Here is a 10,907-nt window from a genome sequence, read left to right as displayed (position 1 = left end):
CTCCCTCACATCCTTCCCCACCTCCTTCCCTACCTCCTCCCTCACCTCCTCCCCCACCTCCTTCCCCATCTCCTCCCTCACCTCCTCCCCCACCTCCTTCCTCACCTCCTTTCCCACCTCCTTTCCCACCCCCTCCCCCACCTCCTTCCTCACCTCCTTCCCCACCTCCTTCCTCACCTCCTTCCCTACCTCCTCCCTCACCTCCTCCCTCACCTCCTTCCCCATCTCCTCCCTCACCTCCTCCCCCACCTCCTTTCCCACCTCCTTCCTCACCTCCTCCCCCACCTCCTTCCCCACCTCCTTCCTCACCTCCTGGGAGCCCATGGGTCTGCACCCATCTTTTGTTCAGCAGCACAACCAAGAAGAGAGTGTAAGCAGGTTCTGTGCAAATCCCCCTGAGAAAGCACAACCCACCTCCGCCAGCCCCGCCAGTCAAACACCCAGACCTTCCCGAACCTCCATCTCTTCCCGAGCCTCCATCTCAGGACAGTCATGGGACGCCCCCGTTGGGAGCTGCTGGCCCGCGTTCCAGCGCCTTTCCGGTGAAGGCCATGGGCCTTGAAGAGCCACTGGGATATTATTTTCTTTGTCAGGACTGAGACTTCCTGGTGGTCTTTCTATACAATGGCCAACCCCACTGTGGAGGTGACAGTTCCAGCCCCCAGGCAGCCCACGAGGCGGAACACTGGAGAAGAAGCAGCTGTGGCTGTAAGGCTGTGCTACCGATGGCTCCCAGCGCTTCCCAGGGGTGGCATGAGCCCAGCTCAGAGAAACAGGCTGCTTCCCTGTGGTTTATTTGCCTGCGTGAATCTTAGGTAATTGGTGAGAAAGAAGAGACTCTCGGGTTCAGCCAGGCCTTTGAGCCGTGTTTTTTGAATGTACAGGAATACTGTGGAGAAGGGGACACCTGCTGTCACACATGTGAGAACTGGTGCTCGGAAAAAGCTAGAAAGTTGTGCAAAGCTACACCGTTGGAAAGGGCAGGGCCATGGCTGGGGCGGGGTCTCCTAGTTCACAGCAGAGCAAGGTGGCTTGTCTGGCCACCCATGAGCTGATTAAAATATTTTCCAAGCAAGGTCTGTCCTTTGGGGAAATATGGTTTGTTGCTATTTTAAAATACAGTAACGCCAAGCACACAGGCTGCATGTATTCTGTGCTGGGCGCTGATCTGAGCCCTTCACCAGCACTCATTCATGTATTCATAGCCACATTCTACGAGGCAGCTCCAGGCATTATCCAAGTATTAGAGCTGAGGAAACCGAGGCACAGAGAGGCGAACTGACCTGCTTGAAACCAAGGGATGTCCGCACTGGGATTTACACTTGGGCATTTGCTTCTGGAATTGATGTACTTACTCACTGCCCTCTGCTACAGAGAAGAGAAAGGAAACACAAAGACAGGAGAAGCGGGTTTGGCTCCTGAACAGGATCAAAACTCACAGAATTTAAGGGTGAAAATCCCCTGGGCCTATAGCACCAAAAAACTGGTTGAGATGCATTCAGCATCAACCAGAGACAGCAAAGCCTAAAGAGGGAGAGAGGACAAGGAACCAAGCTCTGCAGACCTACTAGCTAAGTGACCTGGGCTAGGTCTTTAACTGGCCTCAGTTTGCTCATCTGTAAAATGGGGATAGTAAGACCTTCGTCATAATGTGGGTGTTAAATGAGTGGAGCTCTTAGAACAGTGCCTTGGCTCTTCTTAAGTGCTGGCAGTGATTAACTTTTGTTATGTCTGTTTTCTGCTCCGCTGGATACTCCACCACACCACCACCACCTCACCTTGGAGTGAATTTGCAGGATAATGCAGCCCCTGGTCAGAGCTTCCCAGGCTGACTTAGCAACATCCATGTGTGGTCCACAGAAGCTTATGATTATGACTATGACTTTTTAAGAAGTCATAAAAGAGTCGCAACGGTATCTGTGGGTAATTTCTCTCATTCCAACACCAAAGCCCTGGATATGAACGCCCTCAAAGAGAAAACTAATATCAGCTACTCCGTATGTTAACACAATGACTTTTAAGGTTCAGGAGCTGGAGACTGAAAGGGCCTATGGAGAGCCCATTTCTCCATATTCATTCATTCATTCATTCATTCATTCATTCATTCGTTCATTCAACAAGTGTTTCTTGGAGCACCTACTATATGCCAGGCACTATGCTAAGCACTGGCAGACAGTGAGTGGGCAAACAGAACTTTCTAAATGGCCACACCCCATCAAACCATGTATCCCACGCGCAATCACTTAAGTGCTGTGAAGGAAAATACAAGAGGGCCAGGAGAAAGTGTAACAGAGGATGGGGCCTGGTCAGGGTGGCCAAGGGGCTTCCCTAAGGAAGTCAGAGTTAAGCCTGAAAGAGGGAAGGAGGATGGACAGAAGAGAACATCAGTCCGGGCTGCAGGAAGGCTTGGGAGGAAAGAAGGCTGGGTCTGGGGAATTGAAGGGAAGCAAGCGTTAGTTAGTGAGCGAGCAGGTCAGGCGAGGTGGCTACAGACATGCACAAGATCGGCTTGTGAGAGGCCTGGAAGGACAAATATTCTTGGAACAACAGGAAGTTATTAAAAGTTTTCAACACATGACATGCTAAGATTTGAATTTCAGAAACCTCACCCTGGCTGCTATATGGACGACCCCTGGGAAGAGTGGAAACCTAGTGAAGGACCGTGGGCACTGGGACTGGAGTACTGGCAATGGGAGTGAGCTGCATGTATAAAATCAACAGGACCTGGTGATAAGTTGGACACATGAGTAAGGGGGTAGGGTAAAGGATGCCCCCTGGCTTTCTGGCGTGTGCGTCTTGGAATGTGGTGGAGTCTTTCACTCAGGCCAGTGACAGGAACAAGGTGTAGTTTTTCAGCTTCCCGTCTCCTGAAAATGTTTTGCTGTTTCTCCAACAGTCATCAGATGAGATGCAGCCAAAACCACATCAACTTGCATTTTCATAGTCTCTGTGCTTTATTTAAACTATCAAAATATGGAGAGAGTTACTCTGCTTCAGCATGGGAGTAGTGATTTGGGACTGGGTCAGGACTATATTTCAGAGGCCTAGAGGTCTTTTTATTCGGAAAGTCAGACTCCAACTTGGACAGCTGACATTAAAACACCATGTTTTAAGCTCTCAACATCAGAAAGAAAACCTTGTACTTTTCCCAAAGCTTCTTTCCTGATCAGCAGAGTTATTATAAGAGACAAGAATGTGCTGCCAGAACTGGTTTGGCTCAGTGGATGGACTGTCGGCCTGCGGACTGAAGGGTCCCAGGTTCGATTCCGGTCAGGGGCATGTGCCTGGGTTGCGGGCACATCCCCAGTGGGAGATGTGCAGGAGGCAGCTGATCGATGTTTCTCTCTCATCGATGTTTCTGGCTCTCTATCTCTCTCCCTTCCTCTCTGTAAAAAAAAAAAAATCAATAAAATATATTTTTAAAAAAATAAATAAAAAAGAATGTGCATTATGGTTTTTTTGTTGTTGTTTTTTTAAATATATATTTTATTGATTTTTTACAGAGAGGAAGGGAGAGGGATAGAGAGTTAGAAACATCAATGAGAGAGAAACATCGATCAGCTGCCTCCTGCACACTCCCTATTGGAGATGTGCTTGCACCCAAGGTACATGCCCTTGACGGGAATCGAACCTGGGACCCTTGAGTCCGCAGGCTGACGCTCTATCCACTGAGCCAAACCGGTTAGGGCGAGAACGTGCATTATGTTTATGAATGCTTGCAGTAATCCTATGGGAGGGGTACCATTATATGTCCCACTTTACAGTCATGAAAACCAGGGCTCGGAGATGATAACTCTCTGGCCCAAGACCAGCCGCCCAGGAAGCAGTAGATAGGGAATTCAAGGACATGGTGTCTCCAGATTCGCTCTCTGCCCTGTGGCCCACGAAGCTGGTCTCCGTGAGCTCATCCCTCCGGCTCCCTTGGATTTGGCCGCTGGGAAGCACGAGCAGGAGATGAGAGGCTGGGAGGAGAGACATCCAGGGTGTTCATGCTCTGTCCACACCGCCCTTGCTTGGGCAGTGGCTTCGTTCTTTGGCCATGACCACGGCTCCTTTTGGTCAACTTCTCTCCGATGCTGCAATTCTGGTAGATACTCCACTCTTCCCTGCTCAGGCCAGGGGTTGCCTGGCTGCCTGCTGCAGCTTGTGGGGGTTTCTCAATCCCGTTTCGCTTCCTTCCACTACCAAGCCTCTGTAAATTGCCCCTTCATTCCATTCCCTTGAGGTGCACTGCCCTTTCCCGCTGACCTTGACTGATACAAACGCAGCTTACCTGGACTCAACGCTGCTCATGTCCTCCAACCCCCTGTACCCTGACTGGGCCCAAAGCCTCCTCACCCACACACTCCAGTTGCTCCTTCCAAATCTTCACAGTCGCTCTTCCTCAGCGCTGCCTACGTAGCTGGCCACCATCTCCTACTCCGCACCATGGCCACCCAGACCCTCCGTGAAACCCAAGATCATCACAAAGAGGACCAAGAAGTTCATCTGGCACCGGTCAGACCAACATGTCAAAAGGAAGCACAACGGGCGGACGCCCAGAGGCACTGGCCATGGAAGGTGTAGAAGACCCAGGGCCAGCTCTTGATGCCCAGCGTGGGCTATGAGAGAGCGACAAGGACACAAAGCACGTGCTGCCCAGCGGCCTTTGGAAGTTCCTGGTCCGCAGCGCCGAGGAGCTGGAAGTGCTGCTGATGTGCGCCTGACTGTGCGGAGATCGCTCACATTTCCTGCAAGAACCGCAAAGCCGCTGCGGAAAGAGCAGCCCTGCCGGCCATCGGGGTCACAATCCAATGCCAGGCTGCGCCGCAAGGAAAATGAAGAGACGGCTTGTGTGCACACTGTAGTTGTGTTAATAAAACCATAACATTCTGTTCAGAAACAACCCCCTTCACTGTGTCTGCCACCTTTCTACTCACATGCTCTATTCTGGGACTGAATGTCCTCCCACCTGAAGCGCTTCAATAGCGTTCCAGTATGTGCCCCTCCTTCGTTCTCTTTGCCTCGGATCCACGCTGCCCACGCCTGTCTGACTTACCGTCCTTCCCTATGGCAATCGAAATGTCATCCGGCCACTGAGAAGCCTTCAGTGGCATGGGAGAAGGAGCACAGGTTTTAGAGTCAGGCAGACCTGGGTTTCCTCCCTGAACCTCAGTGTCCTCACCTGTGAAATGGGCGCAGTAATACTTGCCTACCTTATTGTCGTTTCAAGTGTACTCATGGACCGGCAGCATCCCCGTGGTCTGAGAGTCTGTGAGAAATGCAGCATCTCAGTCCCCAGCGCCAGACCTGCTAAGTCAGAATCCACGTTTTCACAAGATTCCCCAGGAAATACGTGCACACATTTAAGTTCACAAAGCTTTGCTTTGTGAGATTCTTGTTTGGAGAAATAAAATATAAAGTTTCTGGTACACTGTTGATTTAGATAAAGGCGAGCTCCCTTCCCCTGTCTTTCTTTATCCACAGGAAGGTAGAAACGCTACCCCCTCCACCTTTGATCGTGATGGACCCCAAGGAGCCAGCGACTAACACGGTGCCTGCCCTTGGGGGGCGTGATCTCCTATCCTCACAGTGCCTGCTGATGTAGAAGCCATGTTACAGCCTGGCCGGTGTGGCTCAGTGGTTGAGCCTCGACCTATGAATCAGGGGGTCACGGTTCGATTCCTGATCAGGGCACGTGCCTGGGTTGTGGGCTCGATCCCCAATGTGGGACATTCAGGAGGCAGCTGATCAATGATTCTTTCTCATCATTGATGTTTCTATCTCTCTCTCCTTCTCCCTTCCTCTCTGAAATCAATAAAAATAAATTTTGAAAAAAAAGAAAGAGGAACCATGTTACAGATGAGGAAACAGAGGCTCAGAGAGGTTCCAAGTTCACCGTGGCCAAGGCAGGCCAGGGGACCAAGTCTGACTCCCAGCCCTTGTTCTAACCACTATGCACTCCTCCCTTTTTCACTGGAGCCGCTGCCCTTTGGGATCCTGAGCTGCTTTCCAACAGCTACAGCTGCTCCTGCTCTCATCCATTCACTCGCTCGCCAATCCAGGACCTCCCAGGCTGGGGAAGGCCCACCGTCCCGCCAGTTCTGGAAACTCTGGACAAGCACCCCCTCCAAGCCGAGGAGCCGGAACTGAACAAAGACACACAAACTGCTACCAACTTGCAAATGTATGGGCAATCTGGCTGCTGGATTTGCATTTGGGGCACAGTATCCCTTTGTCCAGTCTGCTGGCGGAAATCACCCCATTCGGATCCTCTCATTCATGAGCGAAGCCAGGACAATCACTGGGACCATGAGTGTGACACGAGCGAGCGCAGACCTTGCTGAAAGAGCAGCCGGTCGTCTGGGCGTCACTGAGAGGAATTCCCCGGGAGGGCTGAGGACCTGCCCATTTCTGGAAGCGCCGTCCTCGGCTGCTCAAACCCCATCTCTATATTTGGGAGCGCTGGTGTGTCCTCACACGCACACTCAGTTCCCATCCAGTGGGGAGGCCTGTCTCCAGGACACCAGCCGTTTCCTGCAGGCAGCGGCTCTGACAACCCCATCGCCTGGGAGGGGTGTGGGGCCGAGGGCCAGGAGCAGGAAGGAAGCCCCACAGCCCAGCAGCTGCTGGAAACGGTCACTGCGGATGCTGCACCGCGAGCGTGACCTTATTACTGAGCCACACCATGACCTCACGTTCATTCGACAGAGTTATAAGCATAGTTATTTGTTCCTTATGGAAGTAATATAACTACCCCAAGAAATAAAAAGCAAGAAGTAACACACACACACACACACACACACTCACACACACGCTCACATACACACACTCACTCACACACACACTCACACACACTCACACACACTCACACACACTCACACACACACACACTCACACACACTCACACACACTCACACACACTCACATACACACTCACACACACACACTCACACATTGTGTCGGGGGTCCCTCAGGCCACCCCCACATTCAGAGATTCACTAGAAAGACCCATTTGTATTCATGGCTAAGCTTCATTTCAGCAGCAGTCAGATCATACACAGCCAGACCAGATCGTAAGGGAAACACCCAGGGGTGAAGTGTTAGCAGCGGAATGTCACGTCCCCCCAAGAGTGCGTGCTGAAGCCCTCACCCACAACGTGACGGCACTGGGAGTCGGGGCCTTTGGATGAGGCCAGGAGGGCAAGGCTCCCGCGATGAGATGAGTGTCCTCTGGGGAGAGGCTACAGCTCCCGTCTCCCCTCCCGTGAGGACCCAGGGAGAAGGTGGCCCCCTGCACGCCAGGAAGAAGGCCCACCAGGAACCAAACGTGCTGGCACCTTGATCCCGTACTCCAGCCTCCAGATGCCTGTTGTGTCATCCTCTCGGTCCATGGCATTTCCTCCTCGCAGCCCCCCGCAGACGGACGGGACCTGAGTCTAGAGGAGCCCACACACAGGCTTCCTCCGCCCTCTCCCGGGAGGGGCGGCCCAGAGCACACTCTTCCCACAGCAACAGGAGCAGCGCTTCTGCCCAGGAAGCTCACTGCAGACTCAGAGTCAGGGCTTACTGGGCCTGGTCACAGAGGCACCCTCTGCCTGGCACGACCAGAATTCCAGCTTTCCATAAAGAAAACAGGTGTGCAGCATATACCATACTGTTTGTGCAAACAGACCCGGCACAATCATAAAGCATCCTTATTAGTCAGGAGATGCCGGGAACAGTGCGTCCAAGTGCCCCGTTCCCAGACGCCAGCCGAGGGCCGGCCTTATAAGCAGCCTTTCTAAGAAGAGCCTCTCGGATCTGCCAGGTTAACTCTTTTCTGCACCAACACACACAACCATAACCTTGCCCCTGCCCGCATTTCCACGGGTCGCCCTCCTTTCAACCCCAGCAAGGTTCCGCAGTGGATGGCCTCGGAACACCTGGGAAAGAAGTCAGTATCCCTTAGGAACCGGCATGGAATCACACAACAACAAGAATTTGCACCACTGCATGCTGGGTCACTTTTTATTATCCTCACAGCAGCCTAGTGGGGTAGGAACTAGTGTCAATCCCGTGTTACAGCTGAGAGCAACTGAGGCTCAGAGAGGTTAGGTGACTCACCAAGATCACACAGCCTTAAGCGGAGAGGCTGCGACTCCCTCCAGACCGGCCCTCCGCTCGCCTGGCCTCCTAGCCAGTGCACGACGGGCAGCACGCCAGCTCATCATTCCTCTTCCAGCAGGACTCGCGGGGCCATTAATCAGGAAAACGCAACAGACACAGTGAAGCCGGATGTGAAAGAACGTCCATGATTTCCTTGACATTTAACTCGGTGGATTCCAAAGTATTTTAAGACGGCTCTCAACAGGAATTTACTGATGAGTGGGCAGAACCGATGACAACCAAGGGAGTGACACGTCACAGGGATGTAGGCTTGGTGTGGTCCTGGTCGGCCAGTCCTCCAACCTGTCACACCCCATCAGCCCCGGGCAATGCCTGGGATGTGAGGTGCTCCCCAGGCAGCAGAGACGAGCCAGCTCTGGAGCCTCTATTATAGACACTGCCAACCTCTCCCGTCCATTGTAACCCCAACAACTGTGCTGCCATACACAGATGGGCTTGATCCAATTCAAAGAGTGAGGGCACATGTCTTCCTTTGCTACCTGGAGATTTTATGAAGGGTTGGATGGGAATATTTGAACTCATAATGGAGAATGAGAACGGTATTCAGTTAATTAAACATAACAATAGACACCGAAGGGCAGATGTGCAAACATAGTGATGAGAGGTGCCAGTGATGATTGCCAGCCCCTCCCCCCCCCCAACCTGGTTCTGTGATGAGCCCTTCAGCTGCACTGGGAGAAGAAAAAGTTCTCTCTTTGCTCTGACCTGGTCCAGACCTCCTTTTTTTGTTGTGCTGCACTTGTGCTAGGCCCTTTGGGTTCTGGGGCTGCACTGCCCTCCCTGGACCCCACTCTGCCTGCACGTGCCCAGCAGCACGACTTTAAAGGAGTTTGCTCCCAGCTCCCACCTCACCCTGGACTCCCTGCTAGATGCCTGCGCTAGGAATGCCTTTCTTGCCCTTTATTTAGTCATCCTGGGCTTTTTCTGTCCTCTGAGTTTGCCTGGCCTGTGGCTGCCCCCTCGGATGCAGTTCTAGGAAAAGTTCTGAAATACCAATCCTTTGAGAGGGAGGAACACCTTTCCAATCAGCCTGTCTTGCTCAAGATTCTTTGGCTTCAGGGCCCACAAGCCCAGGGCCAGCTCCATGGGTGTCCCACTGTACAGCGGCACGGGTCCCAGGCTTGGAAGGGATCCCCACTTGGTCTCATGCTCTGCTGTCACCACCCTGAAATTCTTAAAAATGTTTGACAAGGGGCCCATGGTCTGCTTTTGCAGTGAGCCCCAAACATTATGGCTGCTCCTGCATAAAGAATGTGGTCAGGCCGAAACCGGTTTGGCTCGGTGGATAGAGCATTGGCCTGCGGACTGAAAGGTCCCAGGTTCGATTCCGGTCAAGGGCATGTACCTGGGTTGCGGGCACATCCCCGGTGGGAGATGTGCAGGAGGCAGTTGATAGATGTTTCTCTCTCATCAATGTTTCTAACTCTCTATCTCTCTCTCTTCCTCTCTGTAAAAAATCAATAAAATATATTTTTAAAAAAAAGAATGTGGTCAGGCAGCCCAGGGCCAGAGGCGGGGCCTGGAAAGCCAACAGGCTCTCAGCAGGCTTCTCTCTGTGTCTCTCTCTGTGTCTCTCTCGCCCCCCCCCCCCCGCCCCCCGCCTTATTCTCTCTCTGAGTGAGACAACGCTGATGCCAGCCCCACCAGAGGTTTTGCCTCCTCTGTTCCAGAATCCGTCCCGATGACAACTTCCTAGGGCAGAGACACGGGCGGGCCAGCGGGGACCAGGCGTCCAGCGCTGATTCAGTCAGTTCTGGCTAAGGCACAGCTTCCACGCAGAAGCAGCACACAGAGTCAGCAGTTGGCACAAACAAGTCTGCCCTGAAACTTCCTGTGAAACACATTCAACAACCCCCTCCCCCCGCCCTCCCTTCCCCTCCTCCGCCAGCGGCTGCAGCAGCCCGAAGTTCACTGCTTAACCGCCTCCTGCTCACTCTCCCTCGGGCTTGCCTTCTAAGGGGTCTTCAAAATGTAGCTGGTGATGGATGAGTTGACCTTTGACCTTCAGTCCATTTCCAGCTGAGCTATTGATCTGGGGAAACTCATATCTGCTCTCATCATTTTCTTCCTCCTCCTGTTTACTAATAAAAACAAACCAAGCCAAACCAACAGACCTTCACAAAGAGGCCGGGAGGTGGACAACGCACACATCTGTGAAAACGGCCGGTCTGGGGAGAAACTTCACACGCGCACCCATGCACAACGCACAATAGAACGCGTAGTTTCTAAGACGCCGAAGGAAGCTATAGATCTTCGGCCCCTCAAGTCTGACCCTTCGTAACTCAATGCAAAGCTTTCTCTGGGGGGCAGGTTCTGTGCAGGGCAGATAGCGGCCTCCCCAAAGGAAGCCGATTAGACTCTGGGAAATAAATCTTCTTTGCTTCCTTCCTCCCCGAGATGATTAGGAGGAAAGTGCCCCCGCGGTCCCCACCGGGAACAAAGGCCCTGTGTCCGGCGCCCCCCCCCCCCCACCTGACCTCTCATGCATTATGAATCACGACCTCATGGTCACTGCAGAAAGCCGCCGCGCTCTGAATGGCCACTGCCCGTCCTCGCTGCACACTGCAGGAGCCCTGGGCCCTTTCAGGCTGCTGTGCCCCCACTTGGCCCTCACCAGCCCAGGGGACTGCCAGCCCCGGGCCATCAATCCCAGCCAGGCCCTCAGCTGGTGCCGCCCTGACCGATGCCTGGGGCTGCAGGGTCCCTTCTCTGGAAGGCTCTTCACTCCCTCTGGACGATCTTCCCCTCCCCAAGCGAGG

Source organism: Myotis daubentonii, chromosome 15, assembly GCF_963259705.1.
Source record: "Myotis daubentonii chromosome 15, mMyoDau2.1, whole genome shotgun sequence".
Taxonomy (NCBI): domain Eukaryota; kingdom Metazoa; phylum Chordata; class Mammalia; order Chiroptera; family Vespertilionidae; genus Myotis; species Myotis daubentonii.
The sequence above is the reverse complement of the archived record's forward strand: the minus strand, read 5'-3'. Positions refer to the sequence as shown.